Genomic DNA, 12,169 nt, shown 5'->3' on the forward strand with positions numbered 1-12,169 from the left:
GGGCTTCTGTTAGTCTGGAAAAATCTATAATATTTTAAGAACACTACTAGAAACATTCATTGAATTTTTGTGAGAAATTCTCAAGTTTTTGTTGGTTTTTAGTTTTTTCCCCTTTAGAATAGTCTTTATATATATTTATATATATATATAAATATATATATATATATAGTGTCCTTATGTTTACTCTTCAGACTGCAGATTCAGAGTTCAGATGGAGGCAAATCCAACGGCAGATAACTTACATGGCGTATTTTATTTGAATAGCACAAGTTTACGAACTTTTGGAACCACAGCTACATTCAGAGGTTTATTTCAAGACCTATTTTTTTAAGCCTGTTGGCAGCTCATGCGTAAGGTTGAAGTGTTTCTTTAAAACTACATACATGACAAGCCTCGCAGATTACCAAACCGACGAAGCAATAAATCAACATCACGCAAACGCAACTACATAAGCCAGCTGGCTAACATAAGTTTATTGCACATATCTCTTACTAGTTACATGGGTACATTGTGATTTAAAGAGTTTTATCTGTGTTCCATCCTGATATTTAAGTGTTTGCCACATAAAGTTACACAACAGATGCACTGTGTGTAATTTACCAGGTACTAAAGACTTTTGCAAATATTTTATCCCTCATTATATGATCATTTGACTTAGATCTCGGAATTAAATGTACAATATAGAACACACACATGTGTTTACGTATACATTTACATACACATTCAAAACACGTTTTGAGTTCGTGAGTGCCCAAAGGCGTAGCCAGAGGGGTGGGTATATAAATATATCCACTCTCCTCCTGCAGAAAAGTGTACTTTTGCTATTGCAGTCACACATTAGATACTTAATTTCGTGTTGCCTTGCATTATTTGTAAAATTAAAATAAATAAAACAACATTTCGTGCGATTATAAATTGGTAACAGACAATGCCAAAAAATAATACCCCCCCCCCCTCCTTTTTTCCCCTCTCGCGCGAAATTAGATCTTGGATATACCCATGCGGCTGAGACGTCTAGTAGTTACCTCGCAATAGAAACTCCAGCAGGAATTGGCCGTGGAGCGATTGAGTTCGATCTTACTATAAATTGCTTTTTACTTATTCAAACACCTTGTAAATTTATGAGAATATCGAAATGATTTCGTTTTATAGAACCTCTCTAGTTCAAACTAGTTGGTACAGAGACAAATTTTGATTACCAGGGTTAATTACCTGTTGAATCTTTATAAGTCCAAATGGGGCTGAAAATCATTAATTAATTATATGTACTCAAAAAAACTGTAAGTAAATTCCATAGCTTTATTATTCACTAATCTCTAATATATCCTATGTATATTTACGCTCATCACTGACTCTGTAACGCCAAAGAGATATGTATACCTTGGAGATAAGCGTACTATGAAGCACAAATATTAGCATACCCATATAGGGTGGTATATAAAATAGAAAATTTTCTTTTTAAAAAAAATTACGTTAAATTGTGTGTACAATTTTCGTACATGCATTTATTTGTAACATTAGAACATATGAGTTTGCACGTTAGCGAAGTTAGAAGTTACACTCTTTAGTTTTTCCCTTGCATAAAATTTATTTCCGAATATCTGTCCCTGTGACTTAGATCACGTGTAAAGCATAATTGACACAGGTTGTTATAAATAGAAAATAAAGACATTTATCAGTCTGGCTGGCAGCTGGAAGAGAAACAACAGCAGTCATTTCTCGTAAATCCATTACCGACCTATGCAGACAGAAATAGTGTACCATCCCTTGCGCGGTAGTCTCTTCTCTGCCCCGATCAAACTCTTCTTCCTGGACCACCCTTCTCAGTCCTGTAATCAACCTGCTGCTGAATGCATGACCTATCGCACCCCGCATGAAGGAGTCCAGGGTTTTTGACGTGACAACGTCTAATAAATCGATGAACGCCGGCTGCACGCACGAAAAAGTGTCCCGTAACGCACATTGTCCCATAACGCTGTGTCCCGTTACGCTCATTGTACGCTTGCGCCGCATCTATCTCTCTTCCACTCGATTGGAACAACCATCGATTTGACTTTTTCGAGGCACATTAAACTTGAAACACTCCCATTCGTTTCCTACTTTTCCTATCATCGTCCTATCCTTAACAGAATAACACAGATTGGAAGAAGTTAAATAGCAAGCATGTATAAAAGTTATAGATAAAATAATCTCTTCGTTAAAGTAATAAACAAATTTGAATTAGTGAGTGCAAATAAAAGTAAATTTATCAATTAAATTGTAGATATCATTTCACTCCTTCTTTGTATCCATACAAAATAGTGATAATTCAATAAAAATGATTCAATTTTATTCATAAAAGTATGCAATAATTTCATGAATGTTTTGTTATGACGTTGTCACGTTAAACTATCGTCCGTAAACCGACTTTACAGACAACCAATTTTTTTCCCCCTGTGTCCATGCAGGTTCTACCTGGGCCTAACTTGACTACTTTAAATCTGACATGGGGATATAGTCGGCAATAATCGCTGCCGTGTTTGGCCGATCCCCCGATTAAAGCACACGGTGCATGCATGCTACCTTTCCTGCACTGTTGAAACCCCTCACGATGAGACGTAATAGACTTCGACTTACGTCTTCCGTAACAGAGACCCTTCCCAGAACACGTAATTTTTGAGTCAGGTTAGGACACGAATAGTTCACTGAAGTTAACAGTTACACTGAAGCTTCCTTGTCAAACAAATATTATGTTCTTTTCGTTCAGGCAGAGATTTTAGTTGGCAGTTTTCTCGGGGTTTCCCATCTCCCTCGCTCTTTTTTAATACCGTCACTGTTCCGTTATCATGTTATAGGGACACCGCAGAAGCCTTCAGAATCTCGACCCGTGGGTACTGGTAGGATACAAGGTAGAAAACAATCTGTATTGATAAAGGAGAGAGCTTGTCTGTCTGTATTTCGTGTAGCGCGGAGGTGGATAGGCCTAGAGCCGTGATATTTGGTACGTGAATTCTCCGGTTGGGTGAGGGAAATCCGTTTGCAACTCGAAGAGTTTAATTTTTATTTATTTTTTTTTTTTTTGCAATTTTCTACCACGTTTACTCGATAATCTCCATGGCCACGGCCGTTGCATTGTTGGTGCTTTCTTTTTCTCCGTGAAAACGTATTTGCATTTTTGATGCCTTATTCGCTTTCGGAACGTAATCCAGTCTTTCTAAAACTATCCTTACCGTCATATTGACAATGTATTGCTTGAATAAATGCGAATTTGAAGGCTTTTTAAAAACTGCATAATCTAAAATGGCATATTTTGTTTTTATTTCATCTGTACTATTACATAGGTACAGATGCTTATTGAAACCTTACTTTTAATATTTTATTTCAACTGCATAGAGAAAAGGAACACATTTCTTCATTACAGACTTTGGAACTGTATATATATGCATTTTCTTTTAGTACCATGTTTTGCAATCTTTTGTATGTGTATTTTAACAGCTATTTGTTCAGTGTTATTATCAAAATTGCATTAATTTGTATGTTAGAGATGATAGTGTGCTAGCTGTGATATGGAAAACCTTTTTTTTAGCATCCAGTTAAGTTAAGCAACCGGATTGGTTGTCAGCTTGTTTGGCGCACTATTCAAATGGCATGTTAACTCTAGTTATTGGCTGGAATTGTTTTAAAACTATGTGATAGCGAACGAGGAGGTATAGATTAAAGAAAGGTCTCTTCTACCATTATGGAGGAATGATAGATATAATTTGGCTTGGCAAATTTTATGGCCTAACGGATATTCTAGGCATATATCCGAGATGAATACAGTTTAAGTTTAAAACCAAAAGAGCCTGAAAGTATTTCTGATATTTAGTCTGTGCGACAGAAATGTTACTGATATTCAATTATATAAAAATAAGTGGTTGATTGTGTACATGGCCATAGTGTCTTCTGGATGTGCATTATTGTTTACCAAATAAAATAATATAACTATTTTTGACTGCTTGAATCTAGATCGATTAATCAACAAGCTTTGATCAGCAATTTAGTCTGCAATAGTTAATAGCTAAATCCAGAGTGGTTTAAGAGTCTCTCACTGACTGATTATTATTTTTATATAATTCGTTTTGCCTGAACCCAGAGAGTTAAGAGCTATATCAAACGCCTAACATTATTTTAATTAATTAATGAACAATTTTAACCAACTTTTGAACTTTTAAAATACAGGGCACCAGCGCAGTTTCTTAGGTAGGGAATCAATGTTTTTTTTTTTATTAAATTAATGTGTTAATGTGTAATGTTGTTTTCTAAATAACAAGAATATACATTATTTTTAATACTTGTAATTCTATTCAAGATAATAATGTCTTAAAATACATTGTGTTGTTATGTTTATGAGTTTTCATGTTGTTAAAAAAAATAGAATATAGAAAAAACCACAGAGTTGTGTCCGATCTTTGGACTTTTAATACTGAGTTTATAAAGTTAACAATACCAAAAATCACCAAATTAATTAATGTACACGACACCATACTAATTGTATACTAATTACTATATTTCTCACACTAATAACTTACCTATATACTTCATAATACTTAGTCCAAAGTCTATTTTGGTAGATTTACAGAAATAGCAAACATGGAACATAAATTATAGTTAAAAAATCGATCAACCATTGCAGGACGTTAATTTTTTTGCGAACACAAATGTCACTTCTTGACGGCCGATGACTGGAAATTATCTGCTGTTCGAAAAACTGAATGAAATACAGTCTCCGCGTGAAACTTGTTTGAGTTTTATTTTCGTGCAAACTAAAGCTGGGTTTACGATTGATTTCCTTAAGAATTATAACTTAACATCGAGCACACGATTAAGTCAAAACTACATTTTCCAGTTTATGATTGACATAGAAGTCGTTAATTCCAACCAATCACAGCACAAAACACATTGTCGGCCATTGTTCGAAATGGAGAAGCAGGTTTGAAATAGGTTATTGACAAATGGGATATCTATTTTTCTTCTATCATTACATCATCTTCTACTGAAATGTCAAATCCTGTTGCATAAGAATGTTCACTAATGTCTAAATTAATTCGTAATTACAAATATACGAATTCTAACCAAAAATACTGCCTCGCTCGGTCCAATACCAAGACATAAACTTCCGGCAGAAAAGTTCCGGTTTGTTGTGATTGGTCGCTTCCCTTAAGTCTTAACGAAAAATATAAAAATATAACCATTTCTGTTAAGTCTTCAAGTCATCATATGGTTCGCACACGACCCGTCAAAATTCACACACGACAGTCATAAACCATTCCACTAGTTTACATAGAGTCATCTGGTAAGTACACGACTAAGTCTTAATTCTTAATTTTCAATCGTAAACCCAGCTTAACTCACCGCGCGTCTGCGCCCATTGTGCGTGAGGAGGCCGTGACGTCATCACAGAGCACAACACGGGCCACGGGCGTGCGATGTTGTGTGCCAGAAAGAACAGCGTGCAAGACAACTACACTACAATACAGATACGTAATCGTATTTGCAATAACGTATTTCGCTTCATAAAACATTGCTTCGATCATTCGCTGTAGGATGAAGAAAAAAAAAACTGTTAAGTTGATGAGCACATTCACGTAAGCCCCCACCAGACGCTTTCCATTTCTTTCTTCTTTTTTTTTAATTTTACAAATAAAATTATTTAAAAACAATTTTCCTAGATAGTTTGTTTTTCTAGATATAGTCTAGATTGCATAGAACGCTCCTTTGGAATACATAAAAATAATGGCATTATAAAAAAACAATATGTAAATTATTGTAATCCCTCAAATTAATATAAATATGAAGTTGTAATTGTGGTATAATGTTAAGGAGTGGGTGGGGATAATTTGTTTGCCATGGTAATAATTGACCCAACCACCTTTCCCATCTGTAGAGCAAAACATTTTTAGGTAATAATGAAGTGTAAAGCTGCTACGACGAACACGACACGCCAAATCTGAGGTGCTTAACGAGAACTATAAGCTGCGTGACAAGCATATAGACAAAAAAAAAATAACGAAGTGAAGGAACTGAACTGAAGACAAAATTATAAATATTCATATTCGATTGCTCCACCTGCTCTTACTAGCTCCAAATGGTTAAAATACTCCAGTTTCTCTAACTGCTCATGCTCTATAAATACATTTATACTCATGCTTGCATATATATGTATATATTATATGTCTTAAAGTAAGCATATGCATACTTAATATAATAGTACATATGAGTTGTATGCAGTCTATATGAGTTTTATGCATATACAAATTCGTAACAGATATAATGCAAAGCATTTCATGAAATATTTTAAGCATATGAATAGTCCACTATATATATTAATCTTCTAAATGTAATACTCACAGAACATGATTTAGATAGGTAACTTATGTTAGTTTTATCCATGTGCTCCGGGTTATTCCTGGCACTAATTTCGTTAGTTTTCTCCGTGTGGTCCTGGTTATTTTGAACTATCAAGCACTCCGTGAATTTTTTTTTACCTATTTGAGACATGAAATTGTATTCAGAGTTTCATTTGATTTATGGAATTCCTGTTACCAAAGCAGCACTAATAATATTTTAATCAGGTGACAATTAAACATACAAAAATGCATTGTTCAGCCGATTATATGTGTTAGTAAAGATGAGAAAAACCGTCATGTAAAAGAGAATACACAGATATTCAAGGCCAAATTATAGAGAAGCCTTCCTTCTCGTTTGTCCGTGAGAGAGCATGGTGCATAAAAAAAATCTAAATATAATTTGATACAACATGTGGTGAAATCCGTTGTTGAGAAGCGGAACTACTTAGAGCATGTACCAATTATTTTTAATAGAAAATTAACTCACGATGATGAATCATTTGAAATCGTATTTGAGTATTTGTTTCAATTTAGAAACTCTCAGTATGCATCTGATATCAATCACAAAAGCTAATAATGTTATCGCAGTGTCTTAACGAAATGTCACCGGTGTAGTTACTGAAGTAAGGCGTTTACCTTGAGAGGACCGAGCGCAAATTCTCTGTCCTTAGCAGCCAGTGCCAGAAATCCTTTGGCCGAAGATATATCTTGAACAAACATCGCGATATCTGTACAGCCAAACTGACTAAAATGTTAATGAGGACGAATCAACAACATCAAGTAAGTGGAATGATGGCAAAATATTAAACGAATATTATGATTTCGAATAATTTGAAAATGCTGATTCTAACAACACTATCCCAAATCTCGCTAATGATTTGGAATTGAAAGATAACGAAGATGTGGGGAATACAATAGAAGAAAGTAGCATCTTCATGAGAACTGAAAAATATTTTTCCCCCCAAATTTTAGTTGCCTCCGCGAATTTGATAACAATATGCACCTGAAGCTGACAAGATCGAAGACTATGATGAATCCCTGAGACCAAAACGATGGAAATGGTGCATTAATATAAATATGATCATCCAGATCGTGGTTATGGGACTGGTGTTAAATCAGAAGGCTCTAGAGATTTCAAAAATATTAATAATAAACATTTAAGGAAGATGACAGCAGCAGAGAGGATACTGACATATTGGTCGACAGGTTAAGACTTCTAATTGCTCCGCAAATTGTTAAATATGTTTTTATAAAAAAAATGGCCTAATCTACATGAACTATTTATTAGATGCGGGCTACATACAATTAATTAATAACTTATATAACCTACATGTGTATAAAATTAAAAAAAAATTAATCGAAAATATTAGTTATATCTTGTATTCTTTCTTTTAGCTTAAGGCTGTAAAGAATAACTCCATCAATGACTTACAACATGGAGATTAATAAGAAAGCCATTCGAGCTATTGAAACCAGTTGTACCAAATGTGATTGGAATCAGTTTGTAACAAATGGAGCCAATGTAGCCAATCAGAGCCAAATGAATTTGGAGGAATTGAAGATAGTTGCAGAAAAATTCAATTGAAGCGATTGAAGCTAGTTTAAGCAATATGCAGTTGGAGCTATTATAGTCATTTGGAGCCATTTGGAGCCATTATAGTCTGTTGGAGCAATTTGAGCATTTGTATCCGCTAGAACAGTTGGAGCAGTTGGACCCAATGTAACCAATTTAAGTCAAATGCAATAGTATCAATTGAAATTACTTAGTTGAAGAAAAACGCAATTGGAGACATGTAGCAAGTTGGAGCCATGTTCTAATATATGAGAATATTTATAATTTTAGCTTCAGTTCCACCACTTATTTCCGTCATTTTTTGTTTTGTTTTGTTCTATATGTTTGTCATTTAGCTTATAGTACTCATTAGGCACGTCAGATTACATTAGTACTGTAGACCTGTGAGATGAAAGATTTTTGTCCTGTGTACTTGACATTGGTCATAGCTGGTTTGAAAGTTATTCCAAGTATCGAAAAAGAAGACCTCGAAGTTTGTAGATGCTGACGTTGGTCAGCCAAGTATCGACGAAAAATACCTCATGGTTCGGCGAAACTTGGCCTATATGCTTGTAGTTGGCACTATAGATATAATAAGGTGCACTGAATATGGTATCCATGGTAGACATAGTTATATTGTGTAACATATTTATTTAGCCAGGTAGTTATCTCGTATAAAGTCTTTGTTCTTAGTAATGAAGATTAATAAACTAGTCGAAAGGTAACGAGAAAGTGAAATGAAAAAAAAGTTTAATCTTTAAATACTTTTAGCACTGACAAAGGATTGAACCAAGGTCAGAAATACATTATCAGATCAATCAATATAGTAATATATTTTTTGACGTGACAACGTCTAATAAATCGATGAACGCCGGCTGCACGCACGAAAAAGTGTCCCACTACGGATGTCTCACTACGGATGTGTCCTGTTTGCTCATTGTACGCATGCGTGGCATCTCTCTTCCACTCGATTGGAACGACCATCGATTTGACTTTTCAATCATATTTTCATCGTTTGAATTATTAATATTATGTAATTTAACGATCGTCCACCGATTTTCAGCTCAATCGGTACGGTTATTTAAAAGTAATGTTGAATATTCAAATACGTTTTGAACCAAGAATGGTGTTTTACAGTTACACATAATAATTCAAATTACAACCGGGATCTTTTGCACAATGTTTTAAAAAATATTGCAACACATTATAAATAAGTTTGGTGTATTTGGGATGGTATTTGTTATAAAATCGAGTTATAAAATCGAAATAATATTATTCCCCTACCGTGAATAAAAATTTTATAAATATGTATATACCATCTGAAACTATTGCCTTTCAAGTATGGCCTCGTGGCTGTAGGGTGAACATCAAGATCTGTACAGTGTAAAAAAGTGTGTCAATAAAAACCTATTGAATTGAAAATTGATCGCTAACTTCCATTCCAAAGGTTGTCGGGTCGAATCCCGGCAGCCGCGATTTTTTTTGTACTTGTAAAAATAAATACGGTGCACGCAACATTTCAAAAGTAATAAATATATTTGAATTAATGAATGCCAATAAAAGTAAATTTATTAATTAAATTGTACATTTCATTTCACTCCTTTGTATCCATACAAAAAAGTGATAATTCAATAAAAAGTGGTTCAATTTTATTCATAAAAGTATGCAGAGGTAGATTTTATCATACAAAAGATAGAAAAATTTAAAAATAATTCTTCCTCAAAGAATATAATATTTTTAATGCCTAAATGGTTTGGTTGCAAAAACCTATTACGGCTCAGTCTCAGACCGAATATGATATTTCCTTTTCTTCTGGATCAATCATTTCATCAATGTTTTGTTATGACGTTGTCACGTTAAACTATCGTCCGTAAACCGAATTTACAGACAACCAATTTTTTTTTAAGGATTTAGGAATTTTTAAAGAAAATTTTTGTTTGATAGTTACCAATTTTCTATATGGTGACAAAGATGGCTTACAAGATGGCGGATGCTACGAAAGCCGATGGGTTGACTGATAATAGTTCACTCTGCCGTCACCCGACCTCTGTGAAGGCCTGGGGGGTACCTGACGGGCGCTACGGGCGTCGCGATGCTCTTGTTGTCCGGAGGGGCGCCAGGCTAACGGGCTGATAGGCCATTGATGTTGGGTCGTGGGTACTCTGCCCCCGCGTGCCCCGCCAGGTACATGGCTTGAATCTAACCTGAATGGTTCTCCCTTGGTTGTGAAGGCCGCTCGGCCGTGTGGAGGGCGGGAGATTACGGAAAATGATTGTATATGAGTTGGTGAGAATACATTTAATTTGGGAGTTTCACCGGGGGTCCATGTGTGTACACGGTACGCTCTACAAGTCCGCTCCGCGGTTCAGTCCCGCTACAAAAATTCTCACCAACACTTGGCGACGTCTAGCAGTTACACAATTAACAAGAAAAAAAACACAACACTACGTGACACTGAAATGGTTACCGCGGCAGTCTCGCGGGACGTGGGTCGATGCTCGCTGGAGACGGCCAGCGCCGAAAGTTAACGGGTGCAGGGGGGGGCTCGATGAGCGGGCTCCTAAGTTCGGCGAAACACTTACATGAGTGATACGATACGCAGCGCGGTATCACAATGAAGACGGTCGGGATAGGCCCGGTTCCGCAAAATACGCGCCGAGTCGACGTGGGCAGCGATGAATTAATAAAAGGATTAAAATTTGAAGGTGTGGTGCAGAATAAAAATAATCAATGAAACAAACTTGAATGCTGCCCATGGACACACGTCTGTTCCCGGCGCGGAGTGGTTGGAGACTGCCAAACATGGCCACCTCGCAAGGAAGAGAAACTTTCTCTTCTTTGTGAGTCAGCACCAAAAACTTATAATAATTTAATTGGTTATATGATGAGTAAAAAACATGCTCCAGGTGCTTGATTAAAACTTTGCACCTGGTAAATATTTGCCAAAGGCTTAACAATTGTTTTACTTGAATAATTAATTAAAAAAGCGGCACCAAGTTGGCGACTGTAAATTTAACTACAAATTGTCTCAATGTTTGGGTTCGAATTCCCTTAGTTTGGCTAGACCACTATCATAGGCCAATTAATCAAGGCCCGTAGCCGCTGTGGCTAGTAACGAGGGTTGTTTTCTGTTCTGTGCGAGCCACGCACGCACAGAGTCTCTACGACGCACTTGCTCACTGCATGTGATTACTTAATTTCGTCCTAATGCCTCGTTTCATGTCCTGTTGTTTTAATTCACTTAATTGAGGTCACGCCCGGGGCGCTCGCTTGACTCAATCCGGCTGGGTGAGGGGCGCGCTCCGAAAACGGGATACGGTACTGGCGGTGCGGAGCACGGGCTTAACGGCCATGGTCGGTACGACGTCAACTCTAGCGGGTATAAATTAAACCACGATGGTGGCAGCACTCTAGCAGACTATATGTGCAATATACGACACTAGTGCTCCTAGTAGCAAGCATTGAAAACAAACATGTAGGCTTGACTTCCAACAAATGCTACTATAATGCTGGATTCACAATTGAAAAAATAACAGAAACAGTAACAGTAGGTCATGTGCATAGGATATGAATGCCATGTTTCCTAGCCTAACGATTCACAATAGCAGAAAGTTGGTCGTGTGCATGGGAGCGAGGTCGTGCGCATAGGAGTGAAATGAATATATTTTATTTCGGTCGCGTACGTATGGCAAAACAGCGGATGAGAGAAGAGCAGGGTGCTTTTTTGGCGGGACTAGAAATATGTTTATATTTATTAACCATATTGTGGTAAGAAAACGTCGAAATAATAATAGTAATATCGTTATTTTGAAAGTTAATATGTGTATTTACTAACACTGCTAAGGCTGGGTTCACAATTAAAAAAATTAAGCGAGTGCATAGCAAGCCATGCATACGACCTATGCACACGACCTGTGCGAAATGCGAAATCGGTTCACAATTGAATTCTTACTGTTAATTTCAGCCAATGAAATTTCGCGAACTATGCTGTTAGCAGTGTTAGTAAATACACATATTAACTTTCAAAATAACGATATTACTATTATTATCTCGACGTTTTCTTACCACAATATGGTTAATAAATATAAACTTATTTCTAGTCCCGCCAAAAAACCACCCTGCTCTTCTCTCATTCGCTGTTTTGCCATACGTACGCGACCGAAATAAAATATATTCATTTCACTCCTATTCGCACGACCTTGCTCCCATGCACACGAAACATGGCGTTCATATCCTATGCACACAACCT

This window comes from Bacillus rossius, chromosome 11, assembly GCF_032445375.1.
Source record: "Bacillus rossius redtenbacheri isolate Brsri chromosome 11, Brsri_v3, whole genome shotgun sequence".
NCBI classification, from domain to species: Eukaryota; Metazoa; Arthropoda; class Insecta; order Phasmatodea; family Bacillidae; genus Bacillus; species Bacillus rossius.